Below are 14,763 nucleotides of genomic sequence, written 5' to 3'. Positions count from 1 at the left end.
ATAAACAGAATCAAATAACTGTTCAGGTGGCATTGGGGAGAAGAGGCAGAAAGAGGAGGAATAGGAGAAAGAGGAAGGAAGAAGGGGGAGTAGCAAGAGAGGAAGGAAGGGAAGAAGAGAAGAAGGAAGAAGAAAAGGAGGGAAAGGAGTAGGAGAAAGGAGGAAAAATCAGAAGGAAGAAGGTGGAGGATACCAATAAGGAGGAAGAGGATGGAGAGAAGTAGAAGAGGAAGAGGAAGAGAAGAAGAAAGAGGAGAAGGATGAGGAAGAGAGGAAGAAGAAAGATACACCGAACATGAAGGAAAGAGAAGAAGCAAAGTTATGAAAGGAGTTATATAACAAGAAATCAGGAAGAAAAAAGGGTGAGGAAATAATTTAAAACTTAGAAATGTCCCAGAAACAACAAAAGTTACTAGTTTTATGATTGAGTGGGCTCACTGAATGTTAAGCAGCATTAGTTATATTCCAGTGAAATTTCAGAACATCTTGGACACCGAAAAATCCAAGATACTTTTGAGAAAAATAAGTTATCTACATAGGAAAGGGAATAACTTGGCATTCTTCTTATCAGCAAAGTTAGCACCACAAGACAGTAAAAAGTCTTAAAAATCACAGCAAGTGTCCAAGTGTGAGCTCTGTGCTCTAACCAAGTAGCACTTCAGTGTGTTAACACTAGAAACTAACTTCTAAACATAGAAGAACTGAGAAAGTGTTGGCTCAACAGATTCTTCCAGCAGAAAAGTTGATTCCTGTAAAAAAATAAATGCCATAAATATGAACTGAAAAAATTTTGACACAAAATGAAATGGTAAGCAAATAGACTTTTAAGGCATTATTTGTAGAAGAGTGGGAAATTTAAAGCATAAATCAAGAATTTACTCTGATTATATAGGCTAGAGGTATAGATCAAAATATTATCACTTAGAGAAAATGCTGTGAAACTGACAGGTTGTGAAGAAGGAAGGAGCAGATAGTTCAAGTACCATACATATACTTTTCAAGTGCGTGTTGAGTTTATTGAGTGTTTGCCATGAGCCAAGAACTGCTTTAAGTTTTCATCATGTATTATGCCATTTATAGCTAACATCTCTAAACTGTATTGATTTTGTTGAGGCCTGTATAAAAGATCAGATGAGAAGAGTGACTGCCTATGAGTAACAAGCTCAGAAGTAAAGGGTCTCATAAGCTTTACCTGCCCCACTCTGGGAGCTCTGAGGCGTCCAGATAAGTTGATGTTGTTGTTTTTCCTATGAGCTGAAGGGGATTGCAACCTCACAGGAGAGTACTTTTCACTTTCAAACTATTTTTATTTCTGCTGCCAAGATTTTTAAACTACACCAATATTAGAATTGAAAATATAAAATATTTTTTAAGGAAAAGAAATATCCCTTATTAAAATTTAGTAATGCATATACTTTTTATAAAACACTAAGAAAGATACAAAGGGGGAAGAAGCTAGATTCCATAATTTTAAATCTACATTATTACTAACATTTTTATAATGGCTATTTTCTAACTATTAAGAACCATTAGAACTATTAACTATTAAGAAACATTAGAAATTCAAACATAAGTTAGTTGTTTGCTAGAAAGAAATATGCAATTGATTCTTAAAACAGAAAAAAATGAAAATATGTATAAATAATAAAAGTAAAGATTTCTAATATTGAAAATTAAAATGTTCAACCCAAATATTTGAATTTAAAAGCAGATTAATCATTTGAATTTTAAAAGAGTATAACCAACCAGTCTAAGCATATTTTGAGCTTCTTAAAAAAAACAAAAACAATTTGTGGGTTTATTCCTCCAAAATTTCAAAGCATTACACAACATTTTGTGTAAGTTTAGTGGAAGTGCAAACTTGCACAACCACTTTGGAAATCAATTTGACAGTTTCTCAGAAAATTGGGAATAGTTTTTCTTTCAAGATCCAGCTACTGGGTATACTAAAGGATGCTCCACCATCCTGCAAGGACACTCGTTCAACTATGTTCATAGCAGCCTTATTCATATATCAGTACTTGTCTGTTGTTCTTTATGAAATAGTCACCATGGGAATATGAACTCATTAAGAAGGTGAGTGTCAGAAGAGGTTCTTAGTCCCAAGAAGTAGGAAGGCTGAGGCCAAGGGGAACAACTTCAAAGCCTTCTTGAGCTTCAGGATGAACTTAAGTCCATCCAGAATAATTTGTAAGATATTGTTTCAAAAGCTGTAAAAATAAAAAAAAAAATGAATCAGGAATAGTTCAGTGGTAGAGCATTTGTCTAGCATATGCTGGGCCCTAGGTTCAGTTTCTAGTATTGGGGAAAAATTATGTTTCTGGACAATATTCCACAGACAATGATCAAAGTGAGAAAAGTGTGTGTGTGTGTGTGTGTGTGTGTGTTTATGTGTGCGTTTGAGTATTACAAATGAATCATTATATATTGCAAGTTTTTTCTTGATGATAGCTATTCTTTCCTGATTTATATATTAGTTTTTATTTGCAATGTGTTTCTTATTTCAATATGTGAGTTTAGTCCTAACCTAACAGAGTCTCTAATCACAATCCTGTGGAAGTCTTCAGCACATATTGTTCAGTAGAGCCCTGAGATTCAGTTCTCAATTAAAAACATGTTCATTACCAGTCACCTCCCACCTGGGGTTGAGCAGATATATAACTAATGTGACCCTTGGTATCATTGGAAGGAAGTATAATTTCACATACTTGCCAGAATCATACTGCTTTTCATTAAATTTTGACCCATCAAATGATGAACCTTTAGACTTGTTCAGTGTTAACACAAGCAGAAAACTTAACAGTCTGACCACACCACAGCCCTCGAGTTTAACCTGAGAAATAGCAAGATACAGGAAGTATGCAACATGCAAAAGACACCATTCAGCTGGCACACAGCCACTCTGTATCATTTTCTCCAGGTCTCTCGTCAACCTCTCCTACAGTTTATACAGAACATTCACTCCGCTGTTCTAAACTTCATCCTTAACTTCAGTTCATATTGTTTATTAAAAGTTAATATTTCTAACCAGTCAGAGAGAATAACATATTGTTTTTTTTAAATGGCCTCCTTTCACTGAAACCATGGGACATTATTGTTGTAAGTTGTTCCCCACAAAAAAAAAAAAAAATGTTTTTAGAGTAGAAAGGGAAGAGCATTTTGTAATCATATTTTTATTTTCTTCAGAAATATAGAGTGATTTCATAGCCCACTGAAGTGTTAGTATACCAATTTAGTGATTAGGGTTATATAATTATATATAAATATAATTTTATATAATTATATATAAAATAATAGGTGTAATAATTTCCCAACATTTTAATTATAACAATATTAAACAAGAGGGGATGATCATAGTGACACATGCTTGTAATCTTATCCTTCAGATGCAGATGTAGATACAGATGCAAAAGATCTGGACAACACAGTAAATTCCTTTCTCATAATTTTTTAATGATAAGAAATATAAAAATATCCTTGTTTTTACTAGTTGAGTAGTATTCCATTGTGTAGTATACTACATTTTCTTTATCAATATTTCAGTCGAGGGAACAGCTCAGTTGTTTCCAGTTTCTGCTACTATGAATAAAGCTGTTAGGAACATAGTTGAACAAGTGTCCTTGTGGTGTGGTGAAGCATACTTTGGGTATATGCTCAAGTGTGGTAGAGCTGGGTCTTGAGAAAGAACAATTCCCAATTATCTGAGAAACTGTCAAATTGATTTCCAAAGTGGGTGTACAAGTTTGCACACCCACCAACAATGAAAGAGTGTTCCCCTCACTCCACATTTTTGCCAACATGTGCCATCACTTGAGTATGTTTTTATCTTAGCCGTTCTTATACCCTTTAGGGCAGTTTGTGTGATGAAATCTCAGATTTGAATTTCCCTGATGAAATAAGGATGTTGAACATTTCTTTAAGTGCTACTTAGCCATTAGAGAGTCTTCTGTTGAGAATCCTCTGTTTAGCTTTGTACCCCATTTTTTTAATTGGTTTGTTGGTGTCTAATTTCTTTGCAGGCAAATGGATGGAACTAAAATTATCATTCTGAGTGAAATAACCCAGACCCAGAAATAAGTACATAATATGTACTCACTGTTAAGTGGACATTAGTCATAAAGTATAGTGTAACCATGCTACAATTCACATATCCAAAGAAGCTTAGTAGCAAGGAGGGCCCAAGGGAGGATGCTTGAATTTCATTCAGATGGGAAAATAAAATAGATATTGAGAGTGAATGGAGTGAGAGAACTTGGTGAGAGAGGGGGTGGAAAGGAGAGGAGGAGGGATCAAGTGTGGGGAAGATAGAGGGAGAGAGAATTGGGAAAGGGAACTGAAATCCAATGTGTACAGAGTGGGGGAAGCTATGGGATAAGCCAGAACCCCAGGACAAAGTTAAATACTGAGGAATCTATAAGGGTGACACTAGCTAAGACTCCTAGCAACAGGGAAACCTAAAATGGCCACCTCCTGTAACCAGGCAAGACTTCCAATGGGAACAGCAACTCACCCACAAAACCCTGAAACTATTGATCCAAAAATTATCTTGCCTACAAGGTATGCAGGGATAAAGATGGAGCAGAAATTGAATGACCAACCAGTGACTGATTTACCTTGAGACCTATAGCATGAGAGAGAGAGAGAGAGAGAGAGAGAGAGAGAGAGAGAGAGCCCATCTTTGATACTATTCATGATACTCTGCTATACTTGCAGACAAGACTCTAGGAGAACTGTAATCTGAGAGGCCTCATCCAGCAGTTGACTGAAACAGATGCAGAGCTCCACAGCCAAACACTAGGGAGAGTTCAGGGAATTTGTGCAAGATGGGGAAGAAGGATTGACGGAGACAGAGAAGTCAAGAACACAACAAGAAAACATACAGAATCAACTAACTCGGGCCCATAGGGATTCACTGAGGCTGAACTACCAACCAAGAGCATGCATGTGACAGACCTAGGCTCCTACACTTATATAACAGATGTATAGATTGGTTTTCATATGGGATCCCTAGCAACTGGAGCAGGGGCTGTCTCTGATTCTCTCTCTGGTGCTTGCTTTTGGAGCCCTTTCCTCTAGGCAGGCTGCTCTGAATAGCCTCAGTAAGAGAAGAAGTGCCTAGTTCTACTTAAACTTGAGATGCCAAGGCTGGTTGATATCCATGGGAGGCCTCTCCTTCTTTGAAAAGAAAATGAGGGGGGAAAGGGGAGGGGAGAAGAGAAGGATGATCTGGAAGAAGAGAAGGGAGGAGAAGCTATGAGAGGGATATAAAGTAAAGAAATAAATTAGTGAAAAAAAATACAACAATAGAAATAGGCTTGTTTTGTCAGTTAGTAGTCAGCAACATGGCGTTTGTGGGGCCAAGAAAAAGAAGAGCAGTATTTTGTAAAGACATTTTTTCTTTATTTTTTTTTTAAGGGGATAAGGTTATAGCTCATGGTTATAGAAGTAGTCTAGTATGTGGAGCAAGAGAGTTTGACTTCAGTTCTACAAAACTCCTATGAATGTTTGGTTTTGCAGTTTTGTTTTATTTGGTTTAAGGCACCATGCTGTGCCTTTAGCTGTAGGAAACCATGCTCCTGGACCTTTGTGCATTTATGGGTTTTTTGTTTTATGAACCCATTCCTTCTTGCCATGTACCTGGAATCCGATTAGTGTTAAGTTGCTCTGTCCACTTCAGTCCTGTAAACTTATATGCAGCCCTGCCTTATTCACAAGTTAGCTTAAACTTCTATTTGACTAAAGTTTTTCTATAGCTTCACTGTTAACTCAATATATAATTTTCCCACTTTATTATAATCCATAGGAATTATGTCTATAATAGAATCTAACAAAATTATGACATACTATTGAAGCTCAGATATGTCAAATAAAATAAGAATAAAATACATAAACAAAAACTCCCCTGGTACAATGGGATAGAAAGGCCTCAGTAAGTTCTATTCTTAATCACAGAAATTCAACATGTTTCAAAATTACCCTGCTAGTCTATTGATAATATAATATGTTGAAGGACAGCAGGCAAATCTTTACAAATTAGGACAGCAGTTGCTATCCAACCTTTCTCATCAATGTTTATGAAAACGTATAATTCCATTTTTAATTTCACTTATAAAAAGTTTCATGCTGAAACATTACTCACACCTGGATATAATTCAGAGGCTGTTCAATATGGGATTCTCTCATGGTTTTGCTTTTCAACATGAAAAGTCCCTGAAAATAAAAGATTTGTTTAGACTAGTTCATTTGGCACTTTTATTGAGTTGAATTGACATTGTAGAGCGAGTATGTGTTATGTGTACATGTATATCTCCGGGAGTGTCTCTGTATGTGTAAGTGCCAGCACATGGGTATAGTGTTTTCTGTACACAAAAACCAAGTCCAAGAACTCCTAAAACTCTCAGACTCTCTAAAGAGATTTGTATTTTATGTGCTACTGAGATAATTTATGGCCAGAGCTCCTGGATAGCTTCAGGAAAGTGGCTGGTTTCCAGGGGAACCAATTGTTAATTAGAAGGTTGAAGAGTTCAGTCTGACTTCTCACTTCCTTTCATTAGGAAAGAAGGCCAAATGTTCAGGTGATCACCAATGTTTATTGATTAAATCAGTCTTAGGTTCTATAAGGACTTTTCTAGGAATTCTACAAAGGACAATTGCAGAGCTCCTGGACTGATTACCAAATGGAGGTGCTTGTATGGTAGGTATCTAGACAGGCTCTGGAAACATTGGGACCTTCCTCTATACCTTGCCCAAGGCCCGCCCATTTCCAATCTCCTTTCCCATCTTTATATTCTACAATGAATAGTTGATAATAAGAAAATCACTCTCATGAGTGAGCTGTTCATGTATGAGCTGTTCTAGCCAAAGATGAGTTGTAGGAGGGGCAGTTATGGGAAATTCTGATTTATATCCCATGAGTTAGGAGTACAGAAAACAACCTGGACTTTTCATTGCTATCTGAATGGACACTGGTTATTTTGTGTTGTGAGCCTTTATAACCCATAGGAGCAGATTCTCTCTCTACGTAAATGATCGTAGAATTAAGTCATAGAAACCCAACTGGTATCTACTGAGGAGACTGATGTGGGTTTTGCGGAATAAGGAGAACATTCAAAAATTGAGATAAATATTTTTCCTAAACATAAGAATTTGTAGAAAGAAAGCAACAAATTTTCATTACTTCTTGATACTCAATATAACACACTTCTCAGTCTAAGTAGCAATGTAATTCCATTAAAATACAAACAGCTTCTTTGAAAACATGGCATGTTAAAAAAATAATGACAATTTTGCAACAATGAACAGCTAAAAGAATATATAGAAGAGACAAAAAGAATGATTGTTCCATCCGAACTTTCAACATTGATTACAGAAACTGTGGAATCCTAAAAGTTCAGAAGGAAAAAAAATCCAGAATCTGTCCTAATAGTATATGGTACCATGATAGATTATGGAGTCAACTTTAAAGGATAATAAGATTTCTGGAAATTTTATAGTTAATTAACAAATAAATAAAAAGAATTCTGGATACATCCATATGCAGAAAATGAATACTAGGATGAGAAGATTCATATACTTAACTTCTCCTGAGCTTAAGTCTTCTATGTAATTCAATATGACATCAAACTATTAAATTTGCCATATATCCTGGCATAATTTTGTATCTGAACCTTTAGGAAATGGAGTTAGGAGACTAAACTTGAAGCTTTTTTGGGATACACAGTCATTTGGGAACCAGCTGAGCTATAAGGCAAGATGTGTTTCAAATATAAATTAACAGCAAAAGAAACCTCAAATTAACAAACTAGACCCTGAATAACTATAAAGTCAGTAAACCAATGAAAGAATGAGCAATGTATCAGAATTTCTGAACTCAAAGGGGAAAAAGGTAAACACCATCTGAAGCCACAAAAAAGGTTACAGTACAAAACCAGTAACCAACTATTAATTCATAGGCTTATGATTAATTCTAAAAACATTAAAAAAAACCTTGATAACCCAATTAAGAATTCTTAAGAATTGGAATGAATGGAGATACTGAACTTAATTATCCAGCCAGAAAATGAAGCTTCTTCAGTACTGAGGCTAGGCATCACTTTTCACACCCACCCACCCCCAAATCTACAAGAAATGTCACTTTTCAGAAGTTCAGTTTGTTGCTCTACTGAAAATAAGCTACATGTTTACAAATGGTGTGTGTGTGTGTGTGTGTGTGTGTGTGTGTGTGTGTGTGTGTGTGAAGTTTTAGCAAGCTCTGAGCCCTTGGAAGGAAGATTAATAAATCATAGTACATTCTTATAGTGTTTTATAGTGGTTAAATGAATGCCATGAAGTTACAATTTTGAGGCAGACTCTTACCTTTTCCCAAGCCCTTTCTAATTAGAGTGACTTGATGCATGTTTTGAGTGCCAGAATTGTAAAAGCAATGTTGTGATGACTTTATAGCTAGCATGACTAAATATGTAGTATACATCCAGGGCTTTCAGTTGTCTTGTATTTCTGTGAAGCACAGAGGAAGGAAGGAGAAACCATAGCATGAGAGAAGCTAAAATTTGCAAGTCACCACCGGCATAAAAGCTATTCAGCATAACCTTACAGAAGAAAGAATAAAAAATTCTTATTTTATGAACTTGTATTGATTGTTACAGAAACTAGGATTTTCATGAAAAAACCAATCAAATATGTGGGTCTGAATTATATGTAACATTAATAAAAATAAATTTCCAATAATAATACATATATAATATAAAATATGAAACCACTTTACAGGTTATCTATTTTGTATACATATTTGATAATAACATAAATGTTCATGGGACCATGGATAAAAAATTAATATGATGGTTACTTTCAGAAATGAAATCAGAGGTGTGGTATGGTTCTTGTAAGTCTTTGTTTATACTTATAATGTTTTATTTTATATTTTCAATTCAGAGTAAATTTTATTAAAATGGTAGAAGATACAGAGTCTCTAGATGGTTGTTATTTCATTCTCTCTTGTGAAAATAGGTTTTTATTTAAAAATATTTTAGAACCTTCAGAGGTAACTCAAGGGGTTAAAAGCATTGCACATGAGGATGAGAGTTTGGGTTGCAGCATCTGCGTTACAAGGCAAGTTTGAGCAAGCAGTAACCATAGCTTCAAAGAGGACAGAGACAAGATCACTGGTGATTGTTTTCTTCTAGCCTTGCAGAGAACATGTGATGCTCAGGTTTAAACACTGACCCTGAGTCAAAAGGAATAGTACAAAGTGACAGAGGACACCCAACACCTTCCTTTGGCTTCCATATGTATGTACAGCTACACATACACATACATGTACACATACACAGACATTAAAAGCAAGGACCTTTTGAAGAAGTCACATGGAAATCTATTAAATCCATTACTGCAGAGCTTCTAAACACACACACACACACATACACGCACACACACACACACATGCACGCACGCACTATACATATATTCACACATACCTGCATACACATTAATATATTAATGTTATATACTATACACATATGTGGTATTTGTGTTTGTGTGTGGAAAATGGAGTTACCCTACAACAGGATGACAAATTGACTAGAAACCAAAGGATAATACATAAAAAGACAAAAGAGAAAAACAAAACAAAATCCCACATGACCAGTATCAGGAATGGGTTATCTCTGCTGGAGCTGTTGGCCATTAAGGTCCCATAGACCCAAACATTACTGCCTATTGCCAATGTTTTTGGTTACATCCTAGAATGGAACAGTAAGACATCATTGTTTAGAACAGCATATGTTTGAATATAGAACATAAGAGTACTGGTTCACTTGGCTTCTTCATCCCTTCTGGGTAGCTTTCACAGTGCTGAAAATGTAACTATCAATTTTGCCCAGGAGTGAACACTGAGAACTACAGTGATGATTGGCCTGGCAAAATATGGCTGTTGGTTTAATAGTGGCATGAATGTCACTGGAATAACCAACCCTTTTCGGATTAGATGTAATGCCTGTTCCACAAGATAAAATCGATGCCTACCTTCATTTCTCAGGCCATGAACCTGTGACTAAACAATTCATAATCTCTAGTGGAGAACCCAATATTTTTGCTAAGTTGACACAGTGTTAAACTTACTTCTAGTGACTTATTATACTCACAGATTGGTGTATTTTTTAAAAATGTTGTCTGAAAAACTTCTTTTTTCAATAGTTGGTGTTCAACACAGAAATCCATAATTGGTCAAGGTACAGAAAATAAAGAAATTTGGAGTTCTCAGCCTTATTTACGACATCTATATAACATACCTTTCTGGAAGAAGAGGCAGGAAAAGATTATAAGAGCCAGAGGCACTCGGTGACTAGAAATAAGTAACATTTTCTGGATACAGCAGGGCATTTACACATATAAACTTATAGAACAGTGGTTATCCACCTTCTTAATGCTGCAACTCTTTAATATAGTTACTCGTGTTGTGGTGGCCCCAAATATAAAATTATTTTTGTTGCTACTTCATTACCATAATTTTGCTACTGTTAGGAATCATAATGTAATTATCTGTGTTTTCCAATGATCTTAGAAAGCCTCTGTGAAAGGGTTGTTTGAGGAATTGTACCCCACAGGTTGAGCATCACTGTTATAGAGATTTTAACAGTATGTATCAGACCTGTACAAGCTCAAGCCAGACAAGATTTCAAGAAGCCAGGGGAGGTGGGCAGGATATCGCACCCTTATTTAAGAAGCTATTGGTAATTGATAGTATCTTCGAGAGGGAGAGTCAGTGTTCTTTAAAGGTGTGGTCTTTGGGAAGTCAGCCATTTGCCAATGGGTAGTCACACATGCTAGGACATAGGGGGAACACAAATTAGACTTGATGAATTTTTACTGTTGTTGTTGTTATTGTTTAAAAAACTTTTTTAAAGGATACAAAGTTGGGTAAATAAAAAGGAGGCTATGAATTGGGAAGGAGTTAGGGGAAGAAGGAAATATAAAAATTACACTACAAAATTCTCAAAGAACTATTTTTTTAACCGCAAATGTTAAAACAATTAAATCTAAAATACATTTAAAGATGAATTTTTGATGACTAGCATGTTTTTGTTTAATTTTCCAAATGTATGATGGAAGATTTAAGCAGTGTTTATTTGACAATCATGTAAAATTAGACTTAGGCATCAACCATAAAACTTTAAAAGGGCCACCTTTCCCTCTCTTCACTCAGAAAATTTATCTTACTTGCAGAGTCTGAATGTATGAGCTGCTCTGATATTGGAATCCCTTAAAAATGCAATTAAGTACAAAGTTTAGACAAAACCATTCACAAGTCTCCCACCTCCTGGCAGGAGTTTTGAGACATGCTCAACCCAGAGACCAGGTGTGTGTGCTTATAAACCATTTAGTTGGGAATAGCATGCTCCTGATGTCTGGTGGTTCTTCCGTTTCCTAGTCAAGCATGACCATTTGCCTCACCTTGGACCTTGCCCTCATGATTTCTTGTCAAGGTTTTAGCTCCAGGCAAGCAGTGTATGAGTACAAAGTTCTTGGATCGGCCCCCACAAGCTTCCTGTTGTCAGTTTTTCATAGTAACTCCTGTCCAGACAGTTCACAGCTGGATTGGGTGCCTACTGGAGGCCTTACATCCTGAAGCAGGCTGACAGATTGAGGGCCAGCTATACCACTGGGCTCATTTCTGCAGCAGCAATGATAATTGAAAGCCTTGAGCAAAATTAGAGACTTTGAAGTTTGACTCTGAACTTCCAACTCCTTTGTTGTTAACATTTTCTCATTCAGGTACATTTCTACTTATCATTTAGATACCATGACCTCTGGACCATCCACTGTAGAAACTATATACTTTTATGCCCTTATTTTTACTTTAACTAAAACTTAATCATACCCAATGTGTTAATGTCCTAATGTTTTAATATACTTAAGCATTATATCTCCAACTAATGAAGAACTTTCTCTCCATCAGTGGCAATGATTTTAAAAAAAAGTGTCAGGTTTAACAAAACAACAGTCCAATGTGTTAGTTATTAATACAGCTAACACTTTGTTAGTATTTGATATATTCTGAACACTCTTCAAACTCTCTTAACATGCATTAGCACATCTCATCCTTGCTAACAATCCTAAAAAATAGGTGCTTATCATTGTCCTTATTTTGCAAATGATGACACCTAGTTGCACAGTAAGAAGGCATCACCCCCAGGGTTCCTAAGATCATAAGTGGTTAGAATATGTAAAATGCATCAATATTCCAGCTTTAAGAGAGATTGTGTGTGTGTGTGTGTGTGTGTGTGTGTGTGAGGGATTGGCTGAATTAAAGCAATATACAGTGACGACCTGATTCCCCAACAATAAATGGGAAAAGGAAATGTGACCAGATTTCAATTGATCATATTTATTTGTACTAATATAATAAGAAAATCTCTGCTTCTCGTACCAATTTTTTTCATTAGCATGTAACAGAATAATCATTGTGCAGTCACCTCTCAACACTGGAGCAGGAGTTGGGCCCTCTCTCTACTGCTGTTAACTGTTTATAGGTATGATCTTCAACTTTTGTACTTAAGTTCTCAGAGCTTTATTTTTCTTGCATATAAATCAAGGCAGAAAAGTCATATTTCAAAATGTTCATTTGTTCTTTGCAGTAGGCTTGCTATATCAGAAACGTAAACAACCATGTTTGCATTTTTCACATTGTCAGAATTTATTAAATAACAAATTCCCAAGGTACAGCAAGGTTCAACTTTCCAGATAGTCTTGCTCTCCTTAATAACCCTGGCCAAGGCAAATGCAGACTCTTTTATTCCAATCTTAATTACTAATATTAACTTTCAAATCATACATTATATATCATGCATTAAAATATCTATCTATCTATCTATCTATCTATCTATCATCTATTTATCTATCATCTATGTTTATGATCTATTTATATCTATCAATATATCTATGCATCTATGTATGTATATGTGTATGTATGTACCAATGTATGTATGCATGCATCTATCTATCTATCTATCTATCTATCTATCTATCTATCTATCACATTTGTGTGTGTGTGTGTGTGTGTGTTTTGAAGAATGGCTTGAATGGAGTTTAAGAAGTGAGGAGTTTCAGAAAGACTTGGATGGCCAGAGCTGTTAAAATGATAAAGATACAAGGTTCTCAGCGTTGAGTACAAATTGCTGAGTCACAGATATATTTGATGTGACTGGTGGCCTTAGAGTTAGGTTGCTACAGTTGTTCCTGCAGCATTGATTGGAGCAGAGCTGCTGGGTGGAGTCCACAGGAAAAAGGGCAGGAGTGACTGGACACAGACAAACAAATAAGCAAAGGATAAAGGGCAGGTGCAGATGGATGTGTAGGACAATGGGCAGATGGCATTTCACGTAGGCCACATCAATAGTAAAGACCATGCTAAGCTGAAGACTATGAGAAATGTAGAACTTCTCAGCCCATTGGTCCTGGATGCAGCAGGGGCTTTCACTATTACAGTGTAAGACATCTGCCTCTTTATGTGGTCTAGGTGAAGAACTTTGTGCTGGGTTATATTTAGTTTTAGTAAACTTGATACAAACCAGAGTCACCTGGAAAGCAGCAGTGTCAGTTAGAGAATTACCTCTACCAGCTTGGATTGTAGGCATCTGTGTATTTAATAATTAAATACACATAATTTAATGATTTTGTGAGAGAATTTAATGATTAAAGTGAGAGATCACAGCCCATTGTAAATGGTTCCATCCCCAAGCAGGTGACCCTAGTTTGTATTTTAAAAATGTAAGATAAGCAAGTCATGGAGAACAAGTCATTAAGGAAAATTCCTGCAGTGTTCTTGATTGAGTTCTTGTCCTGACTTCCCTCGTTTATAAACTATGACTGAAATGTGTAAGCCAAACAAATCTTATCTCCAAGTTGCTTTCGGTCATGATGTTTATCATTCAATTAAAAGCAAATTTGGACAAAGTTGCAGCCTTTCCTTCATCTGGTTTGTCTAAATAGGCTTTGTGCCTGGTTCCTCTGATAGGATTTTAATATGTTAGTGTAGCCTTACTGTTCCAGTTTACCTCAATGATTTTGCATGGTGACAGATGGTGCATTTTGCATGTCCAACCCAGAAACAGCCTTTCTCCAACCTCGTAAAAATCAAAAGCTGCTTCTAAAACGGAGTCTCTAAGAGCAAGAGGAGGTCTGAGCAGTGGCTGTTCCATAAAATATGGAGTAACCTGAGGACAAGGCAGAGGTGATCTCAAATACTTTCTCCTTTCTTGTCCCTACCACGTTGTCGCTTTCATGCCATTCCTCCTTTGTTCTCTTCCTCATCTCTATTTCTTTTGAGTTAGGATCTCCTTCTGTAGTCCAAGCTGGCCTTGAACTCATGGCAATACTCCTGTTTCAGCCTATGAAGTACGAGAATTATATTCATGAGTCATTATTTCCATCATTAAAGATTATTTCTACTATAATATTCAGGGAATGATCTTGTTTTGGTTTTGTTGATTTGGCGGAGGATTATGTTTTGTTATAGCTATCAGCAGGTAAAAGTATTTATTGTTCTTGTAGAAGACATGGGTTCAGTTCCAAGTACCCGCATCAGGCTAACAACCATCTTTAAGGTTGTCTGACATCTTTAAGGGCACCTGAATGTATGTGGCACAAATAAACTTAAGCAACCACAAACAGATGTACAATAGATGATAGACCAATGATAGATATATAGATGATAAACAGATGATATATAGATATATTATAGATAATATGTAGATAGATGGTAGAATA

Source organism: Arvicanthis niloticus, chromosome 7, assembly GCF_011762505.2.
Source record: "Arvicanthis niloticus isolate mArvNil1 chromosome 7, mArvNil1.pat.X, whole genome shotgun sequence".
NCBI classification, from domain to species: Eukaryota; Metazoa; Chordata; class Mammalia; order Rodentia; family Muridae; genus Arvicanthis; species Arvicanthis niloticus.
This window is presented reverse-complemented; position numbering follows the sequence as displayed.